The 21,573-nt window shown below is 49.5% G+C and overlaps 1 protein-coding gene across 6 annotated transcripts in view; it reads right to left on the bottom strand.

Moving 5' to 3' along the window:
• The window catches only part of EXD3 (exonuclease 3'-5' domain containing 3), a 245,639-nt gene that overhangs the window by 77,136 nt on the left and 146,930 nt on the right, over positions 1–21,573 (bottom strand). The gene's annotated exons all lie outside the window — the stretch shown is intronic.

Below are 21,573 nucleotides of genomic sequence, written 5' to 3'. Positions count from 1 at the left end.
CACCCACTCCCCGGCACTTACCCATGCCCATCCTCAAACTGGTTGAGTGAAAAAGAAATGAAAACTCTACTCCTAATTAAAAAAAAAATAAGTTAGGAATCCAAACCCATGCAATCCAGTGAGACTTTATGACAACCTTTCAATGCTCGGTGTGCCAAGGCAGTGTCTCACTCTGTCCCATCCACGTCCCACACACAACATGCCATGAGCCCACTGCACAGACCACCTTGAGCCGAAGCAGAAGGGGGTTTCATCAGCTGCTATGGAGAACACAGCTTAAACACCCTAATTTTGTTTAGTTTAAATCTTAACCATAATATTTGTATTAATGCTATTTATTATAATTTATTTTCACTTAAAAGTGCACATCACAGAAAACATCTTTCGTGCAGAGAGACGGCAGTGGGTTGGTACACTAACACCAGGAACAGCGATTTGCTCCTATACCAAGGGAATAAAAAAATGCACTTAAACACATAGAGGAGGAACGGTGCTCCACACGAGTACAACAAAACAATGGAAATGGGCAATGTGGGGCAGAGGTCCTTCCCAGATGCTGGCTGTGCTCAGCCACACAGCTGCTCCCTGCGCCGTGCTGCAGTGGCTGCACGTTTCCTGCCGCAAACACATTCCTGCCTTGAAATAAAATGGCTCTTGTCTCACAAAGCAGAAAAAATAGAGAGAAATGCCAGTATCTCTTAATAGTGAATGCTGACTGCTTGCAAGGGTTCTGTCATCCCCACTTGTAGCTCACAGGGAGGAAAGCAGGAGATCCTTCCAGCAGCAGGAAAAACATGGCACAGTTAGGGGAAATGCTCTTACACAGCTCAGGTAAAGAATGGGAAATGGCCAATGTGGGGTAGGGTGGTCCTTTTCAAAAGCAAATATAAACTCATTGTAAGGAGGCAAATTCCACTTTGTGTCCTCTTATGCCAAGCTCCCACCGCCTCGATGCTCCTCCCTACAGCCAGCACCTGGCCTCCAGCTGCCACGGACACAGCTCCATGCACTGAGCAACGCCAGACATGCAGTGGGGAAAAAAGTGTGGCTGGAAGGGACAGAGTGTGCAGGCTGCAGCATCAGGGCAGAGCACTGCTGTCACAGCTTCACCACGGCTTCTCCAGCTTTGTATGCTGAAGAAAGTCTCCAGGTTACCAAAGCTAAGTAAGGAATGCTTTTAAAACATTGTTACGCTTGTTCCACAGCAGCATCCTAAGAAAAGAAAGAGCACGGAGTAAACGGAACTGGAAAATCGTGTTGGCAAAGGAAAACGTGAGCATTTAATAACTAAAAATGCATGTCCACATGCTGCAGGGGAGCAGTTCAGCCTGGTGGTCAGCAGCACAGCCGTGTGCAGGAGGCTGAGGGCAAGCAGCCCAGGCCTGCAGGGATGGCCCCCATACCCAGACACGGCCCGGAGTTTGAACTCTGAGCTCCGGGTGGTTCTTTGTATGCCGCACATGGCAGCGTCCTGCACGACATCACCAGGAGAGACGCCAGCACTGCTGCAGTGCAGTGATCAGGCACGGACAGAGCCAGCTTGGGAACACCTGCCTTGTGCAATCTCTGCAGAGATAACATCTCTCAGCTCACTCTCAGTACCGTCCTGGAAATGTTCACGTAGTGCCATTCTCAGCACACACACACACACACACTCCATCACCATGTTTAAGGCACCACGAGGGGCTGAGGGAGATCAGAGCGGCTCACGCTGCAGCCCATCCCTGCCACCCCCAGCACGCTCTCCCTCTCTGCCCTTGGGCCCTACTTTCCCCATCCCCTTCCCGTGGGCTCCTCCCAGCCGACCGCTGCCTGCCCTGGGAAGCAGAAGCTGCCCCACAGACCGGAGCCCTGCAGCACGGTGCCCTGCCCGGTCCCCTTGCACTCTCCCCTCTGTCCCCATATTTCTGTATCTACAAAATGAATCCTGCGGGGTAGGGTGGGTTCTCTTTTTGCCCTGTGTTTGTACTGCACTTACCGTATCACTACCACAATGCTAGCAGCAGCGTTACTCAAGAAAGCAGTACCAACCCATCACATTTGACACCAGAAGACACAGCAGGCTGGTTAAGTTGGTTTCTCATGGCCTCCCTAAGGACAACATCAGAAAGAAAGCAAACGGGACTCAGAGATACACCTGAGCCCCACTGGCCTAAAGGAAGATCAGCAATACGCAATGGCCACTGAGCCACAACGTTCCCAGCCTGACTGCAGGCAAATCAAAGATTTCATAGCACTTAGAAGAAGCCAAAGCTACTCTCTCTCCTCGATGGAGGTCACCACATTTTTCACTTTTCCTCTCTGTTTTTCACTGTTTAGCGTTAACTGCTGGGACAGCTTTTCAGACATAACTCTCACAAGCAGAGCAGAATGAAGTGCACCGTGTGTGAGAGGAAACAAAATGGACAGTTAACTCTCTAGATAAAAGAGGGATGCTTTGATTGGAGTGGCCTTTCTATAGATCACGTCCAAACCACATCAAATATGAACAAATATCGAGTGCAGGAAATTAAAGTTGGAGAGTTAAAAATACGAATAAATCAAGGAATTCTCATGCTTAAATTTGTCCTCTGACTCCCAAGGTCTTCTTTCCTGAGCCACTTTCCTAACACAAACACAGAGTCAGTCTGTCTGCCACAGCTGGCTCTGTTCTCACTTCCACATGCCCGCATGGCTCTGCCTTCTACCTCCCTGCCCGCTGGGATGTGTGGGTGCTTTTTCCCCAGTCACAACGGACCCAACCAGTGCTATTCCACAGGGTTTGGCTCACTGGTTGCTTTGCTTCATCTTGAAGGGGCTTGGGGTGAACGACGCGTTTCCCATCTCTGTGGGCATCTCAGCATCCTCCTGTGCAGCAGCTGCAGGGATGCCCTGAACATGGTCTGCTGAGCTGGGGCAAGAGCAGTGCTTCCTCCCTGCAGGAGCTGTATAAAATATCCAGGGACAAAGAACAGCGCAGAACAAACCAAACAATGTGAGCAAACCAAATAGTTCTGGCTTGGGCAAATAATCCATCTATGCCACCCGTGCTAGAAAAGCAGCACTTCAGCTGGAGCATCAGTCACTGATATGGTCAGATGGCATTTCCAGGTAGAAGAGGCAAAGGGTGGAAACAGGAAGGACGTCAAGTGAAAGCCAGGCAGGATCACACGGCTTGGGGCAATAACTGCGTGTTTCATAAGCCAGATACCAACAGCCTGCCTTCTTATCTTTGTGCCACAAAGGAGAGGTGCTGGCCTAGCTGATGATCATAGACTTGCTTCCACACAATAGAACAGGCACTGCTGGCTCTTCCAAGGGTGAGATAAACTGTCAAGTGAATTGGAGATTAACTATCCAGATGTAAATGAATTCATTGCTATGCAACTGATAGGGCTCAGGCCCGGTTTAGTGCAGGATGGAGTCAGGTTTGGAGAGCTCTCTCAATGGCCAAAGAATTTATAACCTGTATTCATGGCACTCTGTAAAAGGCCGCCTAACAATGCAGAAGCCTGCAAGCATTGTTCCTTTTGAAGGGCTCGCCACTCCACCCCCACTCCTCTGCCCCCAATTTACTCCCCTCCTCCCTGGATTCCCCAATAGACCCACTCAGCACCCTTCCACCCTGCCCGTCCTCTGATCACACAGGAAGAAAGCCGGGGGGAGGTGACCTCCGCAGCAGAATTTGCTATTCATGTTCCGTTCCCCCTCACAAATCCTTAACTTCTTGTCTCTTTTTAATCTTTTTTCTCTTGAGAAAGAAAAGATCAAAGGGCTCGGGGCTGATGCTTTCTGAACTAGGCACTTCTTGCCATGGGAAAACAGCGACAGGGAAGGGCTACACAAAGATGCTTGTGACTGGGGTAGGGGAGGAGATGATGGGACAGGACTTTCTTCCATGGAAATGCTTTACCAAGCATCCCTGCGAGCAGGATGCATCCACCCGGCACCCACCCCGGCCTGCTGGGATGCCACAGCAGTAGCAGTAAGAGCACGCTGTGTTCCACAGGCCACACGTGAACGGCGCTGACATCTTCCAGTGCCGGAGGGAAACCCAGAGTCCAGGTGCGTGCTGGACCACAGGGCAAATGGCCACCACCAGCAGGTCTGCCTGCAGCACGGCCCAGAGGCTCATTCCTGCTGGGTGCCTTGGGGATGCATTTTAAGAGAAGGAACAGATGCACTCACACGGCTGCTCCCAGCACATCATCATTTCTTTTTACACGCTCACTGCTGCAGAGGACAGACAACCAAAGCAGAGCAGTCCCGCATGCCCTGAGCTTGCCATGTGCACACAACAGCAGAGCTTTTTCCCTTCACAACCACAACTGCATCCTGATTCGGAGCTCCCAAGCCTGTGAGGGCTAAACTAGAGGGCTGCAGTTCAAAGCTTTATTTAAAATACTCCCTAATTGCAAAAGGACAAAGGATTTCTGACACACGTTACTACGTTACCTGTCTCCGAATGACCCATATTTCACATGAAGGAGAGTTAAAAGTTTCTACATTCAAACAGAAGAAAGGGGAAGAATCATAGATTTGCATCAAAGCACTGATATCAAACATTTCAGGGGGAAAAAAAACAGCTCTTGGCCCAAAGGTTTGTGCAAGTTTCCAGCTGGAGACGGAACTTCAAAGCGGCAGCTCAAATCTCTAACGAGGGAGCAGGCCTGCTGAGAAACGTTTCATCATTGTCACTTGGACAAGCAACACACAAATAATCCCCCTGCCAGAGGTCTTCTGCTCCTGGGAAGTGGCTGTTTTGCACTTTTATGTATTGGGAAAGATGTTACCTAGTCTTGAAGGACTTATCTGAATCACATTTTTTACCTCAAACCCGAAATCAAAGCTTGCTGGTACAGATGGGAGGTCTGTGAAGCTGAAGAAGCTGGTCCATGTTCAGTCCCACCATCTCCTTTCCTCCCCAACAAACTGCTCCCCGGAGCCCTCCAGCCCATCAGCATCAAGCAGCTCAATGACAACTGTCTCACTGTTTTTCCAGCACTGGGACGCACAGGAGAGGGGAGGAGCTGTGCTTTACTTCACACATTTCATGCTCAAATACCTTAGGAACAATCTCATTTGTATTGCCTTGGAAAAAGCCCCACTTTGCCAGGCAGCGCAAACTCAGAGCCACGGGCTGTGCTCAGGTCAGGCCAGCTCTGTGCACCAGCAGCCACCCGGCACTGCAGTGCCTCCTCATGCAGCAGCTTCTGATTCAGCCCCGTCACAGCAGAGTAAAATCTGCTCCAAGTGTTGCGGTGTAAATCCCACGGGGCCTCACTAACGAACACCGCAAACGAACTGCAGCACCCGCAGTGCTGTAACAAATTATAGGTCGCACAGGAACACTGAAAATTCACACGACTTTTCTGCCTTAGGAGCTGGTTTCCTGACACAGACTTTAAGAATGTGTTTCCTCTGTAGGCTCAACAAATGCCTGAGACGTGCTGGAGAGCCAAGGAGAACAGCTGCCTCCCTTCAGATTTGAACTACTTTCACCACCACCCCCAAACCCAAGCACAGGAGCGTTCTCATTTCTGGGCAGGGTAAGTGTTTCTGCTGAAAGAAAAATGTAAATTGCTCTAAAAGAGATGCCAAATTAGCACAAGTGACCCACGACCAGAAACACAAGTTCTCTAGAGGAGATCTCAAGGCAGCTGAATGCCTCAGCAAATTTGCTCCAAGGCTGCCACGATGACAAACCTCCTCCTGCACTCCCGCTATGATAACCATAACACAGTTGGCCTTCCACTGCATTTCTGATTAATTTTTGCTCTACCACTGGGGGAAAAAAATGCAAAATGTCACCACCATAAAACTGACAGATGGTAAATCACACTGAACCTTCGGGTGACAAATTTCTCCCCTGTCCCCCCAGCTTTGCCAAATGCATTTCAAACCTTTGCATTTACTTCTGTCAAGTCCTCTGTTTCTCTGGAGCCAGAAGAATAATCCTGCTGAACTCAGGTGTGGGTGTTTTTTCAGATGCACTGTTGCCCACGGGAAGTGAGTGAGCGCCGGGCTGCAGTGTGACAGTACAGCAAATCCAGCCTCAATGCTTCTGGTATGGGATCAAAGGCACATGAGACAGCACTAACAACACAAAAATTAGGGAGCCTGTTCATATTCCCACAAAGAACTAAAAAAAACCACAAAACAAACAAAAAACCCAAACTACCTTGTCCTGGCTGGCCTTCTGCTGGAAGGGCACTGCTGCATGTCACAGCAGTCACCTCTGTCCCCTCCTGGCTGGCACAGGGGTAAGTGGCCCTGGGCACAACTCAGGGCAATGAACCGCTCCTTTTTCACAATCGCCTGGACGAGGTTTGCTCTCATACCTTCTGTGGAGAAGATGTCATTTTCATACTGGTCTGTATGCCATCATAAGGACCCATTCAGGCACCAGGTCCTCCCATCTCTGCTCGGTGAAGACTTGCTGTTGCTTTTTTTCCCAGGAAAGAAAGCCAGCAGGTCAGAAGCGCTTCTGAAAGAATACCACAGACCTAAAGCACTTGAACAGTAGTTTGTCTTGGGAGTTGAGCACAAAAAGCATGCTGTAAGCACATTAAGAAACACTGTGCCTATGAGATGCAGAAAGCTATATAACATAGAATCACAGAACCACAGAATGGTTTGGGTTGGAAGGAACCTTTCAGATCACCTGTTCCAACCCCCTGCTATAGGACGGACACCTCCCACCACACCAGGCTGCTCACAGCCCCATCCAGCCTGGCCTTGGATGCTTCCATGGAGGGGGCTTTCACAGCCTTGCTGTGAACCTGTTGCAGTACCTCACAGCCCTCACAACAAAGAATTTCTTCCTAATATCTAACTCTGCCCTCTTCCAGTTTAGAGCCATTCCCCTTGTCACATCACTATACACCATACAACAACACAGGATGCACAAAGACATTTTGGGAATGTTGCTCTACGTCTCTTTCAGCTTATGGAGCTGAAGAACCACAGTGTTGCCATTATTAAATAGTCCCTATAAGGAGAAAAGCAGGGCCAGTGCTCCAAGGAGACATGCACAGAGGCTTGTTCCCTTTCTAAAAATGAATCCTGATGAATACACGACCTTTTCATGACTCCTTCCCCACTAACAAACCAGGCTAACAGAGAGAATGCGAATATACATTTTAAGCACATTCTAGTAAAATCTGAATTGTGAAGATATCCTCACCAGAACAGAAGACTGAGATAAAACAAATGATGAATTCAACCTTTCAGACTCCCAAAGTCTCCAGTGAACATCCTGAGTAAACCCGAATGGACACGGAGATAAAGATTTGTCAGCAGAGCTGAGCTCTTGTCAGCAGCCCAGAGGAGGAGGATCCACCAATGCCATTAAACGTGGTGGGAGCTGGGCTCCTCGGGTCCACAGCCAACAATTAAGCATTCATGTCTGGGGTTCCTCAGCAAGCACTCTTAAAAACAACATAATAAACAAGTGTAACAAAGCTGCAAGCCATCTTCAGATAACTTGCAGGCTGAAATGAAGTCTGCATCCGAACAAGGTTTCTAGCTCCCAGCTCTCAGGGGCAAACTCCTGGGGCCCTGCAGGTCTGCACGCCTTGAGGCTGCTCCAAACAGCCTGCAAATGGGAAGGGTGCTGTGGCCCTAGGAGGAAAGCCAGTCCCCATTTGGCTTACCCAGTGCCCAGAGCCCCAGCCTGCAGCGAAGGACAGAGAATATCATTTCCTCCAGTTTTTTCTCCCTGTCTCATCTTCACTTTCTCACTACCTGTTGAGAGATGCTTTTATAGCAGCATCCATCAGCACCGCATCTCAGCGTGCTGCAAGAAGACAGAAAGCCCCCAAAGGCCTGATTTGCTCCCCAGCTTTGTCATTTTGCTTTTGAATTTCAATTATTTGTATAAAAACAAGGCTGCAGAGTCACCGAGATTGTTGTAGCCGGCAATGAGCAAGGAAGAGAGCTGCTGCTACAAGCACATGCTTTTCTCCAATGGCAACTTGGAAAAGTACTGAGCCACATTTCTTGTCCAAATGTGCTCTGCTGTGCAGTCTTCCATTAAGTGGTGAGTAAATAGTTTCCCATAAAGGCCCAAGGGCCCGTGAAAGAGTCTAACAGAATCTGATTCCGTCTTTAACTTTCAAAACCCATTCATTTCTCCTTCTTTACAGCTGCCCTGGCTGGTAGGGGGCTCTGGAAGCGCCCCTTGGCAGCAGAGCTGCTCATGCTGGTGCTGCACAGCGCGGCGTGGGGACCCAAAGCAGGTGGGAGCAGGGCTGACCCGCTGAGCTGGATGTGCTGCACTGCAGGACTCCCACCCCTTGGCTGCAATTCCTCCATCTCACAGCACCTCCAGAAAATAACGTCATGAAAACAGTCCTTTTCCACCCCCTCCCCCTCTTTTTTTTTTCTTTTCTTTCCTTTTTTTTTTTCCACTGCTCATTTTATTTTACTGAGCTACTGCATACGGAGCCGAATCTTTATTTTGGCTCATGTCCTCTTGCAATATCATTACCCTCGCGCAAAGGAAAAGCCCTCTGGAGATTTCCAATCCAAACAGGCCCTTGTTTTATCTACAACTATTTGAGTACATGACCTCAGATAACCCCACGGCCAACTGTGTGCCAAATTCAAACTGCAGCCATGGGAACTTTAAACACAAGGATGATTTTCCAGCTTCCCTCCGAAGGGAAGACACTGAGCTCCTGGCTGCGCCGGGCTCTGCCATGGCAGCACGGCCCGAGCCGGGACGGCACTGCTGCCACCAAGGCAGCTCTGCAGCTCCGCTGAGGGCACCGCCGGCCTCCTGGCCGTCCCTGCTGTCACCTCCCCTCTGCTGCTCAGGGCACCGCTCCGGCTTCGGATTACTGAAAAGACAAACAGCTGCACTTGGGCCAACAGACTAATATGTAAGGCTGTGTTTGGATTACTCTGGACAGGGGAGGTTTTTCATCTTCATTAGCCTGCTGTTCAGAGCCACATCCGCAGTTTCTCACTGGGTCAGAGCCTCCCGCTCTCCACTGCTGTTTATGAATCTAAGTAAATCAATTAATCTGGTATTTCGAATGAAGCTCAGGAGACTTCAGCAGCCGGCGTTTCACAGATGTTCAGTGCATCTGGGCACCTCACTGCGCAAACGCTGCAAAACAGCAGCGCAGAGAAGCCGAGAGCTTAGGGATCAGACCCGGTGATAAGCAGCTGACAGTACACGACCACGCTGTCACAAATCCATCAGTACAACAGGAGAACGAATCCAGGAGCTGAACACAAGCACAGAGGACAAAATCTCAAGCTCTCAAAATAGCACAGGAATTTGGTCTTGACAGTCTCTGCATCAGTTTCTGACACTGTCACACTGAACATATGCCCACACGGCCTCGCGTCGGGAACCAGCCTCAGTGAGAAGGGCACAGCTTGGTGACCCCTCCTGCTGCTCTGCTTCTGCTCATGGTATTGCTGCCCCCGTGCCGCAGGACAGCCGCCTCAAGGAGCCAGGCAGTGCTCCTTACACGTGGCTGCGTGCGGCTCTGCGCGCTGCCAGCATCTGAGGGCACCCCGAGCAGAAACACATTGGCTTCTACTTAAACGTAGAGGCAGCTCTGGTACAGGGACGGAGGCCCTGGGCACTGCGGCACGAGGAGGAGCAGCACCTGTGTGCTGGGCCGGTCATGCAGAACCGGGGTGGCTTTCAGCCCTGTGTAACATTACACTCATCTGCATTATCTAGAGGCCTTCGCATTTCTAGGCCGGTGTTATTTTGATCTTCACCCCTCCTGACAGAATGAGTCAAGTCTGTCGTTAGGAATTTCCATGAGGTCACCCCAAGGCTTCGTGCATTTCCTCTGGTTCAGGTCTCAGCACTCTCAGTGTTCCCCCGCTTCATTTATACCCTCCTTGCTGCAGGGCATGCCAAGTAAATCATCCACTACCAGTTTCCTCTCTTCAGCAACACACATTACGTTTTTCATTCAGGCTAAATGAAGCTTCAACCATTCTGTGTAACAGCAGCCCAGTTAAAGGCACAGAATCACTGAGAGATGGGAGCTGCTTCTCAAGTGAAAAAACCCAAAGATTGTTTTAATGCAAAACAGAAAGTATTGATTTTGATTACTTTAGAAAGGGAAAAGGTTTCATTGCATTTGGTAGCACGAGTGCAAGGAAAAAACCAATTCTAGCAAACTCTCCAGGGAATTCATTTGCTAATCTCTGAGAAAAGCCTTTTGCACTATGAATAAATGGGGAAGCTCGGTGTTGTCTGCTCTGTACCAGCCTGCACTGACCTGAAACTCCTGAGATCACAGGCAGAGGGGACTGTGATGTGTTTCCAACAGGCCCTCACTGCTCCTCAAGTGTTCTCCTGTCCCTTAGGAAAACAGCATGCAGGTGCCCAGCACATTCAGACATCATTCCCATTCCCACTTTTCTCCCATCAAGACCCCCGTCTCACACACCGGGGAAGAACGGGGCCTCTAACAGAAACCGGGACAAACTTCTCAGCCTTTTGGCCCAGGCTGCGAGCACTGATGGAGCTGAGGATGTCCCCGTTCACTGCATCCACAGACTGGATGGCCTTTAAGGTCCCTTCCAACTCAAATGACTCATTCTATAATTCTAGATTTTTCTGTTACTTTCAACCAAAGATATTTCCAGTGCTAAAACGCAGTAACACCTCTACCAGCGGGTTCTTTTTCCTTGGAGGTTTGGCCTTTTTGTTCCATGTCCTCTACTGACACAGCCATCTCTCCTCTGCTAAGCAACCGGCTCTGTACGCATGGATGAGTCTTTGCAACTGCAAAAAATAAGCAGCCTGATGCAGCTTAGGTAGGAGAATCTGACGGCGCGCATTCCTCCTGCGCCGGCCCCAGGGAAAGGACACCCTGCCACTGCCAAACCTGGGAGGTCTTTGAGAGTCTGGCAGAACTCCCCCGGGAGGTCCGTCATTAGCCATTTAAAACTGTCTATAGCGGAGGGCTGAATTGCAGGGTTTGACAAAGCCCCCGCGGAGATATCTGTCAGGAAAGGCTCCCGGTACTGGCAGGGGCTGTTAACAGTAACAATGATGACAATATAGTGGGGATTTTCAGGGGTGGGGACTTCAAAGAAACCCTAAAGAGGTATTTTTCATTAAGAAATAAGAAAGCAGCCGAGTATTGCTTTTGGCACTACGGCTGAATATGAATGACACCGCGCTAAGCCACAGAGCAGCAGCAGCATAAATTGAGGCCGATTTCAATATGCATGTGCTGCTGGCCCGCGTGGCTGGGTTACACAGCATCTGCAGCACCTGGGCAAGGCAGCAGCCCACAGACCGTCCCTCGTGCTTACAGCGTGCTCGGGGACATCACCCCATCACCCACCAGCCCAAATCTGGGGCCACTGCATTCCTCTGGGCAGCACTGCCTGCAGTTGGGATGCACGGGGAGGGGCTGTTCAGGGGGACTTTCCTGCTTCTGTTCTTGCACTGCAACCCCAAACACGTGGAGCGCTGGGCAGACAAGGAATGTGATGATGCAAAGAGTCGGACATCACAAAACATTCCTGCTGCAGGAAGGCCTCCTCCTAGTGATGAGAACTCCCTAAGCACGCTGCCGATTAACGCGCTGACGATGGGTCAGTGAAGCAGAGCACCCAGCGTGCTGCGCACAGCCAGGCTGCACACCTCCACCCCTCATGGATACAGCCATGGATACATACCTGCAGGCCCCACGGCCCCATGCCTCGTCCCATCCCCACAGCTCAGCCCCAACCACCTGCACTCCTTCGAACGGAACTCGGGGCTGGCATTTCTCTTACGACAGCTGAACCCAGAGGGATCCTACAGAATCAGCGCACAGAAAGTGCCCTCAGGGTTTGCAGAATAGATTGACTTTCACACCTCACTGGCCACACAGAAGAAACCCAATCTAAACAGCGTAACTTTGCATAACCGATTATTTTCACTGGGGTAATCTGAGCCCTCCAGTAAATGCCACGAAATGTTGCTGATCCCAGACAGCCCTGCTCCAGAGAAGGCAGCCGGGGTGAGCAGAGCCCAGGGATGGGTTCACCCCTGAGAGCAGGGGCTCAGCCCCGTGTCAGCTCAGAGGGACCCACGATCACCATCAAGTGCCCAACTCACATATCCACACCCTGGAGTGTGCAAAGTAAGCCAAGAGAAGTGAGCTAACTAGAACTGCAAGCCAGGCTGGTGTACAAGAAGTGCTTTGGCTTTACTTGATGTCTTTTTAACTTTCTTCTCTACTGTGTCCTATACATTCCGTGAGGCTTCAGCTTTCATGCTGACTCCCCAGTGACCTATTATCCTTGCACATCGATCACTCTGTCCTGTCACCAAGCAGCCATTCACATGACCCTGTTAGTAGGGAACCATGTTCCTCATCTGACTCCTCTGTCACCAGCTTCCTCTTTCCAACCACCAGCTCATTTCCTCCTGCATGACCCAGCCCCACGATCTCCCCTTCTTCAAAGTCCATGAATTTAGACAGCTAAATTAAAAATTTAATAGCTGCAGAGATTATGGTCTGTCCATGTCACTTCACTGCCATGCCCCAGGCTATACCAGGGGCACAGCACCAGGAACTGGCTACCAGAGACGGAAGGATCCATGCTGGTGGTACACCAGAGCCAGAACTTGCTCCTTGTGCATAACCTAGCTTCAGATGGATCCTCAGTCCCATTTCAGCTGGACTGCTTTCAGCACCTGGCTCCCCACATGCTTCCTTCCCAAGCAGGAGCTGCAAACACAAAAAAAGAAGTGCACAAGGACCACAAGACGCTGGGCCACTCTCCTGGCAGCAAGACAGACTGGGGCTGGGCTCACCTGGTTGTCACCACATCGCTGTAAGGGGAATAAACCCATCTGTGCTCACCATCAGACATTCCCCTACATCACTAAGGAGTCCACTGGGTCTCCTGGAGACACAGGTCCACGGGGACCCGCAAAGGGGAAAGCCAGGGGAGAGAGGGCTGGGAACACAGAGGATGCTGAGGATGAGTGAAAAACAGGCTTTCACTTGCATCTCGCCCCAGCCCTTCCTGGATCAAATGGATGACCAACTCAGACTGCATATCTCGAATTAAGAGAGGTAAATCATCTAAATCCACTTCTCCAGCAGAAGCACAATGACTCACAAGAACCGTGCCCTGAATGTTCTATGTTCCACCTTTGCCAAAACTCCTATGCTGTCATTCTCCCCCTGAGCTACCACTCCCATTGCCAGGAAGTCAGAGGGTACTGGGGCTCTATTTGTGCTGTAAGGAGGCCTTTTTCCAGATCAGCACCCACTCAGGTACGCTCACTACAAAGCCCTTGGTGCTATCAGATGTCTTCTATTGCTTTCCTGGGGGAAGAATAAGATAAATGTACCCTGAGCTTCTTATAAATGACTGAATCAAAAACAGCATCTGCTAAGCAAAATCCTGGGCTGGCTTTGGCACACAATATGGTTGTGTTTCCTTAATGTAACTGCAAAATATCATCCTCTTCAAGTCTGACACAAGGTAAGAATTGCAAAAATCATATGAAAGCTTTCTGTTTCTCTTTCTACATTTCACCAGCATCTGCTGTACCTGCCTGTTTCTGAAACGGTGTATTAACATGGATGAAGGAGTTCATATGAACACAAAGTGGTCTCCATTTACATTATGTAAGTCATTTAGACCATGTGCAGCTTTGGGGACAAGGTTCTGAAGAGCCCCAACCCCACTTTCATTGCTTCCCATCCTCATAATTAGCTGCTTCTGGCTGAAAATAGCTTCAGAGCAGCAGATGAAACAGGAAATCATGAACCATATCCCACAGGGCTCCACAGCCGTAAGATTTTCTTTGCTGTGGGGTGTCTTCTCACATCAGTAATACCACGAAGGAGCGATATGTTTCAATTGATGCCAATAGGAAGTTACACCGTTTAACGCCTAAAGGTCTTCAGATAAACGCCGTCAAGTAATTACAGATCTGGCAAATTTTGCAGTGAGGTCAAGTATGTGCACCTCAGAGTGCAGTGCTGACTCAAAGGAAAGCTCTAAAAATGCCTCGAGATCACACATTCTTCCGGAGAAAAGAAAGGTCTGCAGCCAGTGTCAGCGGCTGCCCAGGCAAAATAAAACCGTGACGACTGCAAAGCCATTCACTCCCCCTGAAGGGCACAGGAGTTCTTCTATTGCATTTGAAACTGTGGGGCAAGAGTTTGTGCAGCATCTTCAGCGGGCACTGGAAACCATTAGTGTGGTACTGCACACGCTGTAAGATGGTCCACCTGTCCACCTCCATTCGATCATCTTGATCGACAAGGTGAAAATAAAGCCCTGGAGGCCTTCTGGCTGAGTTCAAACCAATCCACTTCACCCAAACGACTAATGAAGCTGGATACTCCACCGTAAAAACAAGAACTTTGACATTATTTCCCTTTTAAAGTATGAGATATCTCAAATCACGAGGCCCATTAACTGTACTGCTGGTCTATGTGTAGGATCATTATCCTGAGAACCCAGCAGTATAAATATACAGCCGTCCAAACACCAAGAGCTGGACACCCAATCCTTACCACGACACACAAACAACGAGCATGATAAGGGCACCCATGTCAGAAAGGAGGAGAAACTCCACAGTGTATAAAACATGGGAATTTTGACTTCTTGACACAGTCAATACACTGAACTCTGACCTCAGGAGGCACAGGGGACTGGAAACCAACAGAACTTCAATCTCTTGTTTTCTCATGACATTTGAGAGAAAACATGGGGACGGTTTCTTTGGGACGCCTGGGAGTTATGGCTGTGTCAGTGCCTTCTCCAGAGACTGCTCTCCCTGCAGTCACTCCATCACTGTCACCCGCTGACCTCCCATTACTTTCTCCCAGTGACACCAGCAGCACTGCTGACCGATGCACTTCCTGATCCATCCAAATCCACGCGAGGAAGAAAAAGCCCTGCACAGAACTGCAGAAAGGGACGTTTACTCTGCACTGCATTGTTGCTTCTTTTCTATGCTAGTCTAAATACAAGTGCTGTTTTCACTGCCAATCGTTGTTTGCTTGTTCTGTTTCTGCTGGCTAAAACCAGCATTTTTCCTGCTAGCGTTGCCCTCCAGGAAAAAACACACACTCAAACCTTTCTTGCATTTAGCACAGGAGAACAAAGCCAGGTTCCCAGGAATAAGGCTGATTTCCTCAAAAGAAAACATTCACTGTCAGCTGAGGTTTGACCTCTAATAGCTCGCCTGCCATCATCGTTCTGAGCAGTGTAATACATAACAGCGTGAAAAATTAACAGCTCTCTTCCCCCTGAAGTTCAATATTCGCCTGCAGCTTTACAAGCAAAAGGAGAGAAAGGAAATAAACACACAAACCAAAACCTTGGGTACAGTCTCACATGCGTCCACAAAAAACCTACAAAGATCTGTAAAGGAAATTTCACTGGAAATCAAGCCTTTGCAGACACTGAGAAAGCAAGTCTGCAACATGAGACCGTCTTCCTTGAAGAAACACAGCTGATCTGCTGCATTCCCATATCTGACTTCCACTGGTCTGTGTAAAACATAAACTTTCACGCTAACCCTATGAAAACAGTCAACATGCGAGAGAGACAACAGTCTGCTCCTAGCTGCTGAAAGGGGAAAAAAGTCTCAGGCTGTCATTCTTCCCTCGCTGTGACCTTCATGCTCCGCTGAATTTCTGAAGATACTGAAATCTTGGCAGGGAAGTGTACAGTCTGTGGGAACCAGGCACTACTGTCCAGGCTCGCTGCTGAGAATTAGGCCCAGCCGAGCCTTGCTTTCAGGGAGCTCTGAGCTTTACACATGACAAGGCAGAGCTAGGCTGGGAGCTGTGCACGACTTGTGCTGCTGCATTCTTGTGCTGTGCTGTGCTCCTTGCTGTCTCAGGGGAGTGCTGGCTCGTCACCCTGCCTTGCACATAGGGGTCATCCCCAGCAGCTTGCTCTGCACAACCCTTCCATCGTCAGCACAGCACAGCTACACCCATCCTTCCCATTGAGGATACATAAATCCTGGCAGTGAAGGCTGGGAGGGCTGCTGGCCATCTGCAGCTTGGGGGCACGCAGGGTGAGCAGCTGGCCCTGCTGAGCCCACCTTGCCCTGCCCGCAATGTGCTTGCTGCACCTCTCACTATCAGTTATAAAGCCCCACAGGTCAGCAAATAAAAATCTCAAGGCTCGGAAGGAGCACAGTTTGTTATGACAAATTATCACCAGCCCCAGTGTGATTGAACAACCGTCATGTAGAGCCTCTCCAAACAGAAAGAGCCACATCCTCTGAATGCAGCGCTGCTGTCGCAGGGCTAGGTGCTTTCACCACTGAATGCTCACACTCAGACAGGCCCAGGGACAAGCACCTTTTGAGATCAATTCACTCCTTCAACAATGTCTGTAGAGGCAGAATAATACCAGCTGTGCTTCCCGGACAGAATGTAAGCAGCACAAGTTGCAGATTACATCTAAATTGCCAAGCCCAGGATAAACAAAAAGATTAAGAGGGCCTTACTCTTTGTGCTGAACAATCACACTCTGAACCAAGAAATCACAGCCCATGTTGTGGGTAGCACAGGGCTGAGCTTTCATTTCAGCCTAAGGGCTGGTGAGCAGCTCTCACATCTGGGGAACCCACAGGTGCTGTAAATCACGGGTTCTCCTGACCTGTAGGCGCTGACAAATTGCGTCCCAGGGATGAAGCTTTTATTAAACCACAGAGGGTTTAGGAACGATATTTCTCAGCGTTCCCAAGTCTACAGAATCCAGCGCATGGAGTTCTTCATTCCAATGGCAACACGTCCCTCTCTAAGGAGATGCTGGGGTGGACAGGAAGCCAAGAGGGACACCATGTTCTGTCAGCAAAGGACATCTCAAAGCTGAAAGGTGGGATCTGAGCACAGGCATCTTCAAAATTCTTTGATGATCTCTCAATGCCATTTCAGCTGCAGACACTCTTTGTCCTGAGCAACTCCTGAGACAAATCCCCTGCTGTCTTTTAGGGCAGAAGCAGTTCATGAAATACGTAGCCTTTACATTCTATTCCCCTGGAGCATGGGGAAGCACAACTGCTACATTTAGAAGAATGAAATGACTGTTGTCCGGGCCAAGAAAGGTGACCACAAAACAAAATTGCCCCGGTCCCACTTCCACGACATGACAGAGCAGGGAGATGGCTGCGTGGCTCACAAGTAAGTGAGAAAGATGATGTCTGGGAGTTCTCATCATCATCTGGACCGACAGAGCAACCCACATAAAAGGAACAAAAAAGCCTGCTGATCAGATTGGTGTGACAGAGGCTCATGAGAGACGCGCACATTTTCAACCTAAACAACAGCTTGGGGGATCTATATTACTAATTATCGACTAATATTGCCAGAGTTCCCAGGCCGGCTTCAAAGGTTCTCGCAAAGTGCCCCAAGCACTGAGTTTTTCATCTCATCATAAGGACTTTCTCTTTGTCCCTGCTAAATGGATTGCTCTCTACAAGGCTCGCTGCGTAAATCAGTTTGCACATGATGAGCTTTGCAGCACTGAAATTCGTTACCTTAACCACAAAAACCAGCAACCTTTGCTGTAACTGTTATAACACTTTTGCACCTCATTTGAAAAAAATAAATGGTGGTTTCCTCTCCTCCCACCCCCTCCAGCCCCCCACCTACTCCTGATCCCATGCGAACACCTCTCCGAAGGGATGGGGTGAGCGGAACTGAAAGAGCAGGGAAGGGGGGAGAGAGAAAACGTATCAGATCTCCAGACAATGAAATAAAGCAGTTATCTCTCACATCCTGCGGGGCTCGGGCTGAGGTCATAAGTTAAACAGGACATCAGAATAGGTGATGTCATTTGCTTATTTAGGATCAGAGTGTTCAGTGAAGTGAAAGAGACGACCTATTTGAATTTGCAGATAATCCTGTAACAAATGCAGGGCTGTCCAGTTGCAGAAACTGCACTTGGAGCCTGAGGTGTTTTGTTCCCTGCACGCTTGTTTTCACAGGGGATGTAATGGCAGTCGTTTTTGTTCGCAGGAAAGCTTCAAAACTTTGTAGAAGGTGCAGACCCCGCTGCACTGTAGGTGCAGATCCCATTGGGGATCACTGCTCGGAGGGGTCCCTGCTCTGCAGCAGGAGCAGCCACAGGATCAGCCCAAAGGCAACCCCGCTGTTCTCATGCCCAGCGCAAGGGATGAGCTCAGCAGAATCCCCCTAAACCTCAGTGCTCAGCTGGGTAGCTTTTACACCCTCAGGTCAATGGGAAGACAGATGCACTCTCCTGACTCAGAATCTCCCTTTGGCACTGCAAACCAGCAAGGACTGCAGCAGTTACAAACCTTTCATGATGGGTTCTTCTGTACCAGGAAGGATTTACCAGCCTTTCTACCACCACACACACTGTTTTCCCTTTGAACCTCTGAGATAAACACTGGTGATACACAGGTTTAAAAGCAACAACTCACACTGTTCATCTCCTCCTGAGATAAACAGTTCCAATCTGATTTCAGTCTGCACTGAGCCCTGCTCACTGCCAGGGGCTCTCAGCCCCTCCAGATCTGTGCTGTTCTTGCAGAAGTAGAGTCTCAGTGGCACCGGCAGCCAGTCCTGTGCCAAACCTCAGCCCGAGGAAAGAAATCCTTTGGTGGCTGAGGCTCACTGTGAGATGGGGCAGCAAACAGAGGCACTGCCCACACTCGGGGTCATCAGATGCAGCCTGCCCCACTCAGTGAGACAGCACAGAAAGCAAGATGGGAGAAGGCGAGTCAGTCATCCAGGCCATGTCTGCCGGCAGCACATTTGTTTCCAAGAGTCCGTGCACAGACAGACCGGTGAGAGTGCCAAATGTCAAACGCCAGGTAAAACAACCCAGCTGTCCCCCATCTGACCCAGAACACAGCTGTCCTCGTGGACACCTTCATTAGCAGACACTGATTTTTCTCACAGGCAGGGTGCCTGAAAACCTCCTCTGTGCCGCACGGGCTGACCCTCCACTCGAGGCCATTTGGCAGATGCCCTAATGCTGCTTACAGCCCCCGACGGCTCCATGCAGCCCTGCTGGGCACCAAAGGCACCGCAGTGCTGAGCTCCGCTTCGCATCGCCGCTCCCAAAAGGGTGACCTCTGACTATTGGGAAAGAAGAAAAGGTGGATATGAGATAATCAAATGAGCATATCTGCATTTCTGATAGATGGAGGAAAGAGGTTTATTTCACAGATTTTGAAGCTAAAGAAGCACATAACGTCTTGAGGCCTTTTGGCATCAAAAGACAAATTTCATTTTATTTCTGCTCAAGTAATCTAGTATGTTCCTCACTGAGGATAACAGGAGCCCTGGCTCAGGCTGCTGGGCACAGGTGGCTCTCCACAAGCACCACCAAGCCCCAGGATGCAGCACACAAGGGATGTGTGTGATGGGCACACCAGGAAGGATGTGTCCAGCCCTGCTGGTGGCTCCTCTGTTCCTGGGGCTTTTGAGCAGAGCAATTGTGCTGCAGAAGGCAGAGATGGTGAGAAGCACACAGGTAAAGTTCTCCTTGCACTTGCTGAGAGAAGTCAGACAGAGGTAACTGGTGTTTGCCATTGTTCTAGCAGAAAGTGGTGGTGCTCTGGCAGAGTTACAAAGCCAGTCCACTCTCTATATCTGCAAAATGGACACCGTCCATCCCCACTGAGGGATCTGACGTAGGAAATATATTTTACAGCAATCCTGGCTACAGCATTGAATTGAGCCCCATTTTTACCATCTGCTCCACACTACATGCATTAATTGTTACTGCAACAACATTTGCTGATGTATTCACTCCAATCATTTGCACGAGAAGCTCAAGAGACAAAACAAACCCTTGCTCCATGAGACAGTGCGAGGCAGGCAGGATGCCACACTGCTTCCTGTGACATGCAGCAAACCCTTATCTACGTGAGGTGACTGCAGCTGATAAGGGACTTCCAGTGCTGGTGAGCAGAGCTGTGCTGTGCCTTGGCCGTGAGCTGCTGTGGCCTGGGCACCTCCTGCTCTTGGTGTTCCTGCAAGGCAGGCCTGCCTGCTGCCCTCCCCTGCTCCAGGGACAGTCCCAGGTCCCAGCCAGCCATCAGCAATGCACATTTCTGGGAGGAAGTGGCAGAACTCAAGCCCTGAGATCTGTAACCTGGTTAGAGACCAGAACAGGGACCATGGGGGGGAACAGGAGCCTCCATCCTAATTAAGTGCTATGTTTGCAGAGAATTAGGATGCTTTAGAGAGAACCTGAAGATGAAGCACTGAGGCCTCTGTTGGCCACAGCCAGCCTTGAGGACCCTTTAAAAAGCAGAAATCTGCCATTTCTTCAGGCAGCAATTAGGCAGCACCACCCTGATCCCACTCAACCCTCTGTCCCCAGCTCTCCCCACACGCTGCACAGGGCCGGTGTCTGCATGGAGACAGCTGTGCACTGCAGGATTCACCCCCAGGGCAACAGCATCACAGCAATGAAACTTGCATAGGCTGCAGAGGACAGCTGAACAAAATCAGCTCCGAAATGCCTTAAATGCAGGCAAATACATGATTCAGAACACAGAGCAGTTTGACAAATAATAGCATCTTCCCATGCCTAGCAGTATAAAACATGCAGCTGTTCTACCACCACAATTTACAAGGAAGGCATTTCTCCTAGAAGTGAGATAACACTCCATACATATTCCTAGCCAGATTGATTACCCCTATTTATACTGTAAATTAAGACAGCACATACTAAAAATGCTGCACAGCTAAGCAGTTTCAGACCCCAGACCGTGAGCAAGGGGCTGGATTCAGACTGGATGCTTCACAGCCTTCTGCATTTATGACAGATGCTGCAGTTTCCTGCAGGGTTTTTTTTGTGTGTGCTCCTTCAGGTGGCATTTCAACAACCACCAGGAAGAGCACTCACACGTTATGGGAACTCAGAGAATCACTGAATCCGTAAGTTGTCTTTTCTAAACAGCAAAAAAGCCAGCAGGTCACTACGTAACAACTGAGATCCGTTCTTGGAGCAATAAAAACACGAGGCTGAACGCATTGACACCTGAGCACACGTTTATCTTGCAGTAGGATCAGCCCATCAGCCCACGTTGCGCTGATCCCATCTACATGCTGTTACATCATTCTCATCTTACAGACAACCTGCACAGATGGACAACTCTCACTTTTGCTACAGGGTACAGACATGGTTTCGGCAACCAGCATCAGCTACACGCAGAGTTCTAGATATTGCTCTCTGCCCAGGAGTCACTGCTGCTTCTACAGAACATGTGCATTGCACTGGGCCAGCAGACCCTGCTAAGCTTAACTGAAAGGCACAGAGTCAGGATTTACTGGCTTATTTACTCCTAGCAGAGAGCTTTACAGTTTCTTCTTCTCTATTTGAACGCTGATAAGGTGAGAGATGGTGAAGCTGCCATTTGGTTTATATAACAGGTTTTGAAGGGATGGGCTGTGGCGTGTCACTGTAACAAATACAAGAGAGAAACTGGAAAGGATGGAGATTTGAACTAACGCAATTAAAATTTCTTCTTAAAAACAACCTGCAGACATTTGGTGCCAAACGCAATCTGGAGCCATCAACTAGCATGGACATGAATTATCCTAATCGCTACTGAAATGAAATGGTCCTAAAAAAAAGTCCTTC

This window comes from Lagopus muta, chromosome 19 (assembly GCF_023343835.1).
Source record: "Lagopus muta isolate bLagMut1 chromosome 19, bLagMut1 primary, whole genome shotgun sequence".
NCBI lineage: Eukaryota > Metazoa > Chordata > Aves > Galliformes > Phasianidae > Lagopus > Lagopus muta.
The sequence above is the reverse complement of the archived record's forward strand: the minus strand, read 5'-3'. Positions and strand labels throughout refer to the sequence as shown.